The 12,224-nt window shown below is 55.6% G+C and overlaps 1 protein-coding gene across 1 annotated transcript in view; it reads left to right on the top strand.

Annotated features, from left to right (window-relative positions):
* The window catches only part of CD46 (CD46 molecule), a 145,659-nt gene that overhangs the window by 57,044 nt on the left and 76,391 nt on the right, over positions 1 to 12,224 (top strand). The gene's annotated exons all lie outside the window — the stretch shown is intronic.

Below are 12,224 nucleotides of genomic sequence, written 5' to 3' on the forward strand. Positions count from 1 at the left end.
AGTTTCTCTCTCATCGATGTTACTAACACTCTATCCTTTTCCCTTTTTCTCTGTAAAAAATCAATAAAATATATTTTAAAAAAAATACAAGAAGCAATCTTTCTAATACCAACACTGGAGGAAAATTAACTTGATTATAAACAAAGCATTTTGTTAAAAAATATTTTTTTTTATTGCTTAAAGTATTACAAAGGGTATTACATATGTGTCCATTTTATCCCCCCGCCCTAGACAGTCCCCTAGCAAAAAATATTTTTAAATATGTATTTTTATTGATTTCAGAGAGGAAGGGAGAGGGAGAGAGAGATAGAAACATCAGTGATGAGAGAATCATTGATTGGCTGCCTCCTGCATGCCCTGCACTGGGGATCAAGACTGCAACCCAGGCATGTGCCCTTGGCCAGAATCGAACCTGGGACCCTTCAGTCGGACGCTCTACTCACTAAGCCAAACCGGCTAGGGCTTAAATTTTATTTGGCTTTATCTTGAGGTAATTTTTTATACTTGTATATTGGTATAAAATATACAGGAGAACATTCAAGGTGACTAACAATAAAAGTCTTCTATGAAAATGCTAAAAAGTGGGAGAGGAGGAATTTGAATTTTGTTAAAGGAGATGTTAGGTTTAAGGAACTGGTATTCTAAAATTTAGTAATGCCCAATGCCTGACAGCTAATATGGTAACTCAGAACGAACTTTTTTACATATTTTAAGAATTTGCGTATTTGAACAGGATTTAACCTAGTGACTTCCTGAAATCATGCAAAATTGAGGGTACTCTTTCCCCTCCCCGCCCCCAACCTACATTACTTTCATTTCCAGTCTTGTCCATGAAAAGTTACACACACACACACACACACACACACACACGCTATTTTTGTAAATCGTAGCACTGCTGCCCCCATGTGGACAGTTGGAGTATTGGACAATCTCTTCCTTAGCCCTTCAAATTCTTTTGTTTTTAAAATGTTTTTATTGATTTCAGAGGGAGAAACATTGATAAGCTGCCTCCTGAACATACATATATCCACTGGGAATCAAACCGCAACCCAGGCATGTGCCCTGACCAAGAATGGAACCGTGATCTCCTGGTGAATGGGTCCACACTCAACCACTGAGCCACACCAGCTGGGTGCCCTGCACACTCTTTATTCAGATGTTTGAGTCACTAATTAGCAGAAGCCCTTCATTATTTCCTTTTGGGTCTAGTATTAACTACCTCTTTTCTGGTTTCCTTCTGTGAAATTAACAGTTTTTAATGTCTATAGTCTGTCCTTTATTGCTTAATATGGGGGAAGTACCAGACTGGGGTTTGGGGTCAGTAAACCATTTTCCCTTCCCCCTCGTTTACATACCAGCAGAAAGGGAACGAATTACCATAGCATAGATCACACTGAGAAAGTTACCCATCCCGATTCCCGACTTGCCCAAGAAAACCTGCAGTGGGGTAGTCACACCCACGTTCGCAGAGGAGCCGCTTGTGGTTATGTTACTTTTCTGTAGCTTTTTAAAAAATTGAATTATTGTATGCTGCAGTGGCAAGCCTTGTGCCAAATACCGGAAACAAGCAACAGCTCCGCTCTCCTGGGACTCTGGGCTTGTTGCTTCCTTCGGAGACCACTGCCATTTAGATGAGCACTTGTTTATGGTGTTTGAGAAAAGGATTGGTCTCTGACCACCTACCGCCAATGAAAAGGCTCCTAGGAAAACACTCCTTCAAGTTGCCATTGACACGGGACTCCATTATGAGAGGCTCTTTGGATAAGGTCCCACAGAGCCCTGCTGCTCACATTTTATGTGCGGGTGAATCACAAGGTGATCTTGGTAAAATGCAGATTCCGATTCAGCAGGTCTGCTGTTTGTGGCAGTTTGAATGATGGCCTCACAGATATCGGGTTGAGGCCACGCTATCCCTGGGACCTGTGATGTTACCTGCATGGGAAAGGGTTTTCTCTGATGAGACCTGGGATGGGGCGGTTACCCTGGCTTATCCAGGTGGGGCCCTAAACGCACTCTTCTAAGAGGAAGGCAGGGGGAGATGTGACAACAGCACAAGGCGATGTGACCACTCAAGCACAATGCTGCTGGATGGAGGATGGAGGCAGGAGCCAAAAAACAAAGAATGCAGCTCCAGAAGCTGGAAAAGGCAAGGAACCGATTCTCTCCCAGTCCCTACCAATACCTTGCTTTCCACCGAGTGAAACTGATTTCAGACTTATGACCTCCAGAACAAGAAGAATAAATGTGTGTTGTCTTGAGACACTGTGTGAATGTTTGTGTTCCTCCAACATTCCTGTGTTAAATCCTAACCTCCAACGGGATGGCATTAGGGGCCACTGGGAAGTTACTAGGTCATGGGGGCTCAGGCTTCATGAATGGGATTCGTGTCCCTATAAAGAATCCCAAGAAAGTCCCTCAGCCCTCTGCCATGTGAATGTACAGCTAGAAGGCCCTGCCCATGAACCACAAAGCTGGCTCTCACTGGATGCCGACACTGCCAGGGCCTCCATCTTGGGCCTCCCGGCCTCCAGAACTGTGAGGAACGCATTTCTGTTATTTACCAGTTACCCAGTCTGCAGTATTTTTTCTAGAGGCCCGAAGACACTGCGACGCCCAATCTGCTGTGATTTGTTACCGCGGCCACAGGAAATGAGCCCCCAATGCTATGGGTCCTCAGAACACGCTGAGGAGCAAAGCCTTGTAGAAGCCAAGCCACAGACAGGTGGTTGTCAACCCTGGCTACGCATAGCATCACCTGGGATGAGTTTGAAACAAACAGCAAAAAGCAATGCCCAGGTCCCACTGCTGGAAGAGCGAAGGCAGAACCTGTAAGGGTGGCGGCTAAGCATCACTCTAAAGCCGCGGTTCTCAACCTGTGAGTTGTGACCCCTTTGGGGGTCGAACGACCCTTTCACAGGGGTCGCCTAAGATCATCGGAAAACACATATATAATTACATATCGTTTTTGTGATTAATCACTATGCTTTATGTTCAATTTGTAACAATGAAAATAGATCCTGCATATCAGATATTTACATTATGATTCGTAGCAGTAGCAAAATTACAGTTATGAAGTAGCAACGAAAATAATTTTACGGTTGGGGGTCACCACAACATGAGGAACTGTATGAAAGGGTCGCGGCATTAGGAAGGTTGAGAACCACTGCTCTAAAGGCTCCTTGGGTGAATCTGATCAGAAGGTGGGGAGGAGCTGTCTCATGAGAATAAACCCAAAATACAACTTTCCTTGTGTTCAAGGAAAACTCTTAAGCTCCCCAATATATGGACACACTAGTCTCTCTCCCGCCACCCCGCCTGCCCCGCTGAACTATATGCCGGCTTCTCAGTGAGGCCTGGGCCAACGCCTCATGTGAAGAATTACCAGGTTCGAGACTTAACACATTATTTCACCTCAATTGTGTTCAGCTCTGCTGTCTCGGGCTTATGAAGAACGCCTCAGCCTTTATTTCCACAGGTGGGAGCTATTGCCAGTACAGCCGGCACGGGGCCCGAGTGAGCCTTCCATCCAATACGCCTTCCCACTTACACACCTACAGCCAACCAGGTGGTACATCTTAGCTAAGCGGGACTCCCAGCCAACGAAGCGTTTTCAAGTGCACGGCCTTGAAAATCAGATCCGAGATGTGCCCCAAAGCAGCATCCTGCTAATTTTAACTTCTGGTACTCAGTCATCTGGCGACCAGAATGAGAGCAACCTGTCGGCAGAATCCATGTCTTTATTGTTGGTTTTTTGGGATTTTTTGTCCCCCCATACCTAGGTTGGAGCTTGGGACACAGTGCATGGAGCAAACGTTGTTCAATTAGTTACAACTGACCCAACGCGCTCAGCAGCTACCTCCCAGAGAAGTGAACAAAACAACTGAGGGTCTTACCTATTCCCCCCACCGCATCCTGGGGATCAGAACATGGAATCTTCCATCAGCAGCGTGCACGGGCCTGGAGCTGCGGTCCCGCGGGAATCGCATCCATCGGGGAGTTTTCCCAGCAGGCGCTTCACCCCCTCACCCGGCCGGCAGGGCCAGCTGGGAGGAGAAGCTGCCGGGGTGGCTGAGTTGCCACCACTCACCGAGAACCACGGGGTCGAAGTGAAACCACCGCAGGCCCTTCACAGTTCCGTGCCAAAAGCTCCAGCAAGGGCCCACGGCCCTGCACCCTGAAGACCCCACAGGCCTTGGCCCCTGTACTGTCCGCTCTGGCTAACGTCTGAGCCCCTCTCCGGAGCTCGGCGCCCTGTCCTTGCGAGAAACTGAGCACCAAGCGGAGCTCTCCTGCTTGGCTCACATTCACACTGGAACTCAGCAGGCGGCTCCTTTACGGCCACGTGCAGGAGCGCTGCCTGCCGGGATCAGGGCGGGCCCCGGGGCCCAGGTGGGTTTCCCCATCAGGTGTAGCTTCCCTAGCCCCAGGTGACCCACATTTCTGTCATCCTCTCTCATCTTGTTTCCTGGCTCCCAGAATTCCATTTTGGCTTAACAGGCTTTTAAAAAAAATTTTATTTTTTTTATTGACCTCAGAGAGGAAGGGAAAGGGAAAGTGAGATAGAATCATCAATGATGAGAGAGAATCATTGATCAGCTGCCTCCTGCACGCCCCCTACTGGGGATCAAGCCCGCAGCCCGGGCATGTGCCCTTGACCGGAATTGAACCTGCGACCTTTCCGTCCACAGGTCGACGTTCTATCCACTGAGCCAAACCGGCCAGGGCTGGGCTTCGTTTTCACTGTGTGTCTGCTGCAACCCACGAGAATGCTTCATAAGGCAGGTAAGATCTGCATAGGAAATTAACTTTTCAGGCCCCCAGCTTCTCATCATCCCAGAACTCTGAGTGGGAAATAACAATGAAAAACAAGGACATGATACATCGAAGACAGTAAAATATTTATTACGTTCAGATGCACGGACAGTTTATTTCTTAACAGAAAGGTCAGTCAACAAGCAACCAATCTGTAGGACTTACAGCAGGACTACATTCCAGCAAGAGGCAACCGAGGGCCTCAGAGAAGTTAGCGATCTGTTTTTAAAAATCCATCACATCATCTCCTGCCTCTGCAGTACAGTATCACAAATGCAGGCACAGACGTTAGTAGGAAACAGCATGCCCGCCCTCCCCTGCCCCCTGCCCCCTGCCCATCCATCTTCCAGGCAAGCACAGGCCGTGGCTGAGCAGACTTGGCACGAGGCTTGGAGGCTGCTGCTTTTCCCCCTACATCATAACCGATTTCAAATGGTGCTAGACAAAAACAGACTCTGAACACCAGGAGAAATCGGTCAGCCTGTGTAAGAGATGGCTCCAGTGGCGGTCCGGGGTCCTGCCCTCTGCCGTGCAGGTGGCAGGTCTGCGTCTGCCGCGCTGCCAACGCAGCGGAGTGTCCCAGGGCCCGGGAGCAGGCGGACAGCGCTGACCGACGAATCTGTCCTCCAGGTGCACAGCCCTCTCCCCTCCCCCGACAAGCAAGCACCCGCCCAGCAGTGCCCCTCACCGCGCTCAGAGGCCCTGCCAGCAGGTGGCTGTGGCTACCTGTCGGCGGTATCCCGACCCGGCCCCTGCTCAAACCCCCTGACACACACACTGTTACCCCAAACCCAACAGACTCCGGGGGGTGCTTTGCTTTTTCCAGTTGCTTCTGTCTTGACCCGGCTCAGGCGGCCCTCGGAGGAGCCCGTCCCCAGAGCCGCAGCTCCCGTCGCCGGCCCTCGGCTGTGCTGCAATTCTTACTCCTAAAACACTGATTTCAAATGGTGCTAGATACAAAGATGGAAAAATCTAAGCCACCATGTGAAACCAGCTTCCAGAAGAAGAGGGTCTCGCTGGAGAAAAGAGGGAGGTGCGATCGGAGGGCCCGGCCTCTGGCCCGGAGAGGACATCTTGCGGTTCCAGGCGTGGCGTCACCAGAGCCGTTGGGAAGGCAGACAGGAGGGTCCACAAGGAAGCTCGGGCGTGAAAGTCACGGCTGACGCTTCACGCCGGCGCCGTGGCACAAATCCATCAACTCTCCGCTAACCTGTCTAACCCCACTAGTCCCTCCAAATCAGCGTGCACGTGCTGAGCTCGAGCAGCCGTGGCTGCTGTCACCATGCATTTCTACGTCGGGGTCGCCCCACGTCAGATCTACACAGGACACGGGATGTTTTCTGGCATGATCTCGCGTGCTCTGCCTGGGAGGCGCTAGCACCACACAAAGGTGACTGCCACCTGGGCCGGGGCACCCCCTCCTTGTGCCCTATTCAGGAAGGACGCGGGCCCACCGTGCCACACGTAGGTGTCACCACCCCACCGTCTTACTTAACCTCTGGTGCGACCCAAGAACACCAGCGTCCGAAAACTGTAGCAAGTAGATGACCCTCTAACGCAAGCACCGAGTTTTGTTTCGTGTTGCTTTGGACACCTGCCTGAAAATAGGATTTTTCAAAGTGTGTTTAAGTTAGGTTTCCCATCTCCTAGCGAGCCCCGTCTCCTCGGGTTGTTTGAAGCTCAGAAAACACGTCTCTATTTCCTCTGAGGCCATGACCGTGAGGAAGAGGAGGCAGGAGTGTCTGTATCTTTCAGGTTCCTTACCACCCTTTAGGCCTCTAGCTACAGGCTTCTGTTTTCTATGGCTCCTGGAGGTAATGCTACGTCCTGCTCTGGGGAAGAGGCGGCGGTAGCGTCTGAACGCCGATTGCACTCTTTAATCCTCACCATAGTCGTTGGGAAGGGGCATGCCTGGTCCCGCCAGGGGCCGTGGCTGGGCAGCGGGTCCTATGCTCTGCACCTCTGGCGCTTTGCAGTGGCTCACAGCCGGCCTGCGGGATTGGGTTGTGGGGAGTGGGCACCCCTGGAGAGGAGCCTCCCCCTACGCTGGGCAGCCCAGCACCAGGCTCTGCAGCCGGGGCTCTGCCAGGCCTCAGCTGGGCAGGCTGTGCCGAGTGAGGACCCTCCAGCCAGCAGCGGGGCCTGTTAACCAGGTTCCTGCTGGGGTGGGAGGTCAGGAGCCAGTGCTAAATGGCAGCCATTACCATGGGGTCTGAATCGTGTACCACGAAGAGATCTACACTGGGTCATTCTCCGCTTTTCTCCGGCCAAGCGCTCCTTCCTTAGCAACTTCCAACGCCAGTATCCTTACCACCTTCCCCTTGATGCCGTCACACCGACACCCTGCACGGATCCGGGCAGCACCCCGCCTCTGCATATGCCGCTCCTCTTTCTGGGACCTTCTCCATCCACTCTCCCACTGCTACTACCTGGCAATACCCCCCCCCCATCCCAGCAATGAAGGGGTCCCCCTTCAGGTTTCCCCCCTCAGGAAAACTACCCCCTCGCCCCCACCCCCTCAGCCCAGCTTCCGGCGAAGTCACCAGCTCAGCGTCTAGTTCTGTTCCTTAGAGCACACTCGTCATTTGATCATCTGGGTGATTAATTCATGCCTCTCCCGCTGCCCAGGGAACACCAGCCAGGAGTTCAGAGGCCGGCTGGCCAGCCCAGGGCCCTGTCGCTGTCACAGGGAACTAGGGGGCACCAGCCAGGGTGTGGGCTCCCAGCCTCCCGGTTCTAAAATACTCCGAGTCCTCTGGAAGAAGAGATACAAAATCATTAGCGAAGCATCACAGGGAACTCTCTTCAAGAAGAAGAGGGGAGAGGAGGTCATCTCAGCACCAAACGGTCCGCCCTTCCCATCCTATGGGATGAAACCGTCTGCGGAGGTGCCAGCTTTCCCGCCAGAACCAGGCTTCTCTCTCAGAACCAGGCTTCTCTCTCAGCTGCTGAGCCTGAGCACCGACGCACCTGCAACCAGCTGCTGGGCTCCCTGGTGGGGTCTGGGGAGGCTGCTGAGGGCTGCAGGGCCTGCTCTCCCTGGCACCTAGGTCTGTGCAGCCCAGGAGAGCTCTGCCATCGCCTGCAGGGGGCAGGATCCTCCCATTGGCCTAAGGGCCCCATACACACCGGGGGCCAGTGGAGAAGGGCTGGGTGGGCAGCCTGGGAGGGGAAGTGCCCACCCCAAGGAGGGGGTTTGTCACCCTGGGAGGTGCCCCCGTACAGAAACGGGGCTCTGGGAGCCAAGCGCAGCCCCAGTGCATTTCTGTGCCCACATTCTGTTTGCAGGTTTGTCTACCCCCCACCCGCCACCCCCCAATGCCCGGGACCCTCCCCGGCCTGGGCAGGGACCTGAGCTCGGAGGATAGGTCACCACACAGTGAATGAGAACCCAGGCCTTTACTTCCTGCTCGCGACTCTGAGCGCCTCCCTGGCACGGCCCCGGAGTGTTCCTCGGCGGAGGCTGGTGCAGACTGGTCACCGCACGTCCGGCGCCGGACCCTGCAGGAAACAAGACAGAGAAGCGGCCGCAGCGCCAGGAGCCGCGTGCCCGGGGCGGCCACGTGGTGTCTGAAGGCATGCCAGCCAGACACGTCCAGCAGCAACAGCAACAGTGCCAGCCCCACGAACACATCGAGGGTTAACTTCAGTGCCTGGCTGTCGGTGACAGAACCGTCTGGAGACGGCAGAGAGAGCTCCCGCTCCATTCTCTAAAGGACGCTGTGTCTTTCAAAGCCCTAACGACCCACCGATCGCAGGCCCAGCCAGGTGCCCAGGAGATAGCCCGGAGAAGAGTGGGCAGGAGAGGCACGCTGGTGGATGAGACCAAGCCCGGGGGACCCACATATCCGCCCCAGGAACCAGTGCAGCTGATGTGCTCTGCGCAGCCAGGCCGCGCTCACAGCCAGAGCCCCGAGGCTGAGGCTCCGTGGAGGCAGCAGCTCTCCCTCCCCGCAGGGCTGGGTGCTGAGTCACAGCCACTTACGTGACTGACTGACGCAAGTTCCAGCCCGGGCGGGGGAGGGGTGCCGGAAGCAGAGCCCGATCAGGCTTCTTCCTGCCCCTGGGAATGCTGGTTTCAGGGCTCCCGGTGGCCGGGCCGGGTCATCGTGCTGAGAGAGGGGCCCGGGGAAGGCCCTTCGGAAAAAGCGGAACGTTCTGCCCTCCAGACAGCCCCAGTCCATTGTCTGTACGGACCCAGGGGCCCGGCCCCGCTTCCTGTCACTCCCTGCTCTCGCCCAGGCCCAGTGTCCTGGACACTTTGTCTTGAGCTGTCAGGGTGCGGCCTGTGCCAACTCGCTGTGGTTAATGAATCAGAGGAAAGGGTAGTGAAAGGAAGGGCAGGGGTCCGGAGGCCTGGCGTGGAGGGGACCATGGAGATGGCTCTCTGTTCGGGGCTGTTTGTCCCCCAAAAGGGGGCTCAGCAGCCAGGGACCACCACACTTCCCAGGCCCCAGATCCCCACGCAGAGCCCCTAAATGCCCCCGGAGACCTCAGGGCAAGAAGCCACAGCCTCCTCACTTGTGGGGGCCCAGCGTCGGCAATTCTGGCCTCCCCGGGCCCGGGGTATGGAATCCTATGCTCCCAGGTGATGCTCTCTGTCCCTTCCTGACTCCGCCAGCAAGAACCTGGGGCTGGAAACCCACTCAGTTCAGGGCAGGGGACCCTCGGGCAGGCAGGAGGGGAGGAGGTCCCATGGCTCCCCAGCCCCTGGGTACAGTGGGCGTGGGAGGCAGCAGGAGGCAGTGGGGAGCCAAGGGAAGGAGGCGGGATGGAGTGGGAACGGCTCAGCCCAGGACCTTGGAGGATGGGCACAGCCTTGAGCCGGAGCTTCCCACGGGAGGAAAAGGGAGCGTGCCCACGGCCTGTCACACAAACACAATGCCCACCACCCAGTGGCCGGGTCCAGGCCAATGTGGAGCCAGAGGAAAACCACCAACTTCTGTCCTTGACTCCGTCCAGGTGGACTCAGAGGGGACACCGCAGGTGAGACCTAACTCGGGAGGTCCAGGGAGAGAGGCCAGGCCCAGCCTCCCACCTCCCCAGGCAGAGGCAGCAGCAGACACGGAGTCTGTGGGCGCCCCACTCGCAGCCCCGCAGGCCTGCTGCTGGGAGAGGCCCTCCCTCCGCGTGCCCAGGCCCCGCTGCTCTCGGAGGGAGAGCAGAGCTTCTCCCCAGGCCACGCACCTCCCGGAGCACCTCCTGGAAGCCCGGGCATATCCACTAACCTCCGAGTGGCCGTTCTACCCGGTACCTGGGCACACACCTGGCTGAGCACATGGACGGGGCACACCCTGGGACATGGTTCCACTTCCCTAGCGGGAGGGAGGGAGGGAGGCTGGGCAGACAGGGGGGGGGGGGGGTAGGTCCAGAGTCCAAAGCCAACCCGAGCACCTTCTGCTCCTGCTTCCCCTGACGCTGGTGGGGCTGGTGGCTGTGCCTACATTGCTGGGCCAGCCTCATTCTGCTCTCAGGGCCTCTGTTTGCCAGTCTCAGAACCTGGAACAGTGAGTGGTGGGAGGAGGCAGGAGGAGAGGGAGGGGGGGAGGGAGGGGAGGGAGGGAGGGAGGGAGGGAGGTGGGGAGGAGGAAGTTTCACAGTCTAGTGCATTCCCATCAGATCAGAGAACGGGGAACACATACAACTTCCCCTTTTCAAGCGCGTCTCTGCCCCCCGTTTCCTTTCAGTTCCTTCCCCTCTGGACCGGCGATGGCACGGCTGGTGGGCTAGACGGGGGCAGGCACCCAGGTACGCAGCCAACTGGGCTCCTGCCCGGCTCCACCGTGGCCTGGCAGGCTCCCTCGCTGTTACCCGGCATGCCCTTCTCCTTGTCAGGGAGGCCTCGCCCTCTTGTTTTCAAAGTTTTATAACAGTATTGTTTGTTGTCCAGCAGATTAAATTCTTTTGGAGGCTGGGGTGGCGGGGGGGTGGTTGAAGGAGAGAGAGGAGGGAAAAGAGAGAGGGAGAAAAAAATACAAATAACTTCCATTAGGGCCAAGAGGTGAAATGAGCTCCTTTTTGAACCCAGTCCACCTGTCGCGAGAGGCCAGGGGCCAGGAGCCTGTGTTCCCCGCCTCTTGGCCTGTCCCCTCCTCCCCAAGCTGGGAGACAGGTGGTCTCCGAAAATCCAAGGCTCTTACTCTGGGGCCACGCTGAAAAGAAGAACCAGCTAGTGTCTGGGGGATTCACGCGTGAGCAACCCCCACCCCAAAGAGGTGGCCTGGCCCTAACCGGTTTGGCTCAGTGGATAGAGCATCAGCCTGCGGACTGAAGGGTCCCAGGTTTGATTCCAGTCAAGGGCATGTACCTGGGTTGCAGGCGCATCCCCAGTGGGAGGTGTGCAGGAGGCAGCTGATCGATGTTTCTCTCTCATCAATGTTTCTCACTCTCTATCCCTCTCCCTTCCTGTCTGTAAAAAAAAAAAAAAAAAAAAAAGAGGTGGCCTGCCCTGCCATGGCTTGAGCTGGTCCCAGCAAAGACCCCCGATGCTCACCTCCTTAGGGGTCTGGGGACTAGGAGGGGCGGGGAGGGTCTGCCTACAGGCTCCTGCCCCGCTCAGAGATGGCTCATCTCTGCAGTGAGCGTGTGGCTTGTTCGCATCCGAAATAAAAGTGATACGTTCAAGGATGCCAGAGACACGGAAAGCACCACACCCACACCCACCCAAGAGCATGGGCAAATGTTCACTCGCTGAAGGAACGGGTGAGAGTGAAGACAGCAAAGAAAGAAGAGAAACAGGCAGCCCAAAACCAGCGTGATCTTACAGGAAGGAGGGCCCACTGAAATGGCCCCCACCTGTCAGGCCGTTCGAAGCTAAAGCTGCGGGAGTCATAACAAGAAAGGCTACCCGGCTCTCCATATTTAATACAGCCCTCATGCAGCCATTAACGGGCTTATTTCCGGCGTTGGGTTTCCTCTAAATAGTATGCCCATGTGCACACACACCTGTGCCTCCAGCAGAGCAGGTACTGCCAGTGCCCCCCGAGCTGTGCATCTGCCTGAGATAGTCCTCTTCTACCTCCTGCCTTCTTCCCAGGAAACCAGGCCCGGTCCTGCCTCCTGTCCCACCTCCTCCTACCCCCCACATCTCCAGTGCCCAGCGAAGGTCCCTAGGGCTGTGGGGAGCTCAGGGCGGGCGGTACAAAGACAGGCTTAGAGCAGCTCAGGGTTCTTTCCTGATAGGGATGGAGGGCACCATGTCTTTGCCCTTTTTTTTACTTGCAAATCGTATCAGTCCTGCAGGGTCAGTTCCAGAAGTTGTCTCTGCCACGGGGAACCAGGCGAGAGCTCCCCCGGCCCCCAGCCTAGGCTTGCCTCAAAGGCAGGAAGGAAACATGGACCGTGCAGTCCGAGTGCGTTCTAGCCCCTGGGACCCACACCTCATGCTGTTCCAGGCAGCCTCAGAGTCCACG

Source organism: Myotis daubentonii, chromosome 18 (genome assembly GCF_963259705.1).
Source record: "Myotis daubentonii chromosome 18, mMyoDau2.1, whole genome shotgun sequence".
Classification (NCBI taxonomy): domain Eukaryota; kingdom Metazoa; phylum Chordata; class Mammalia; order Chiroptera; family Vespertilionidae; genus Myotis; species Myotis daubentonii.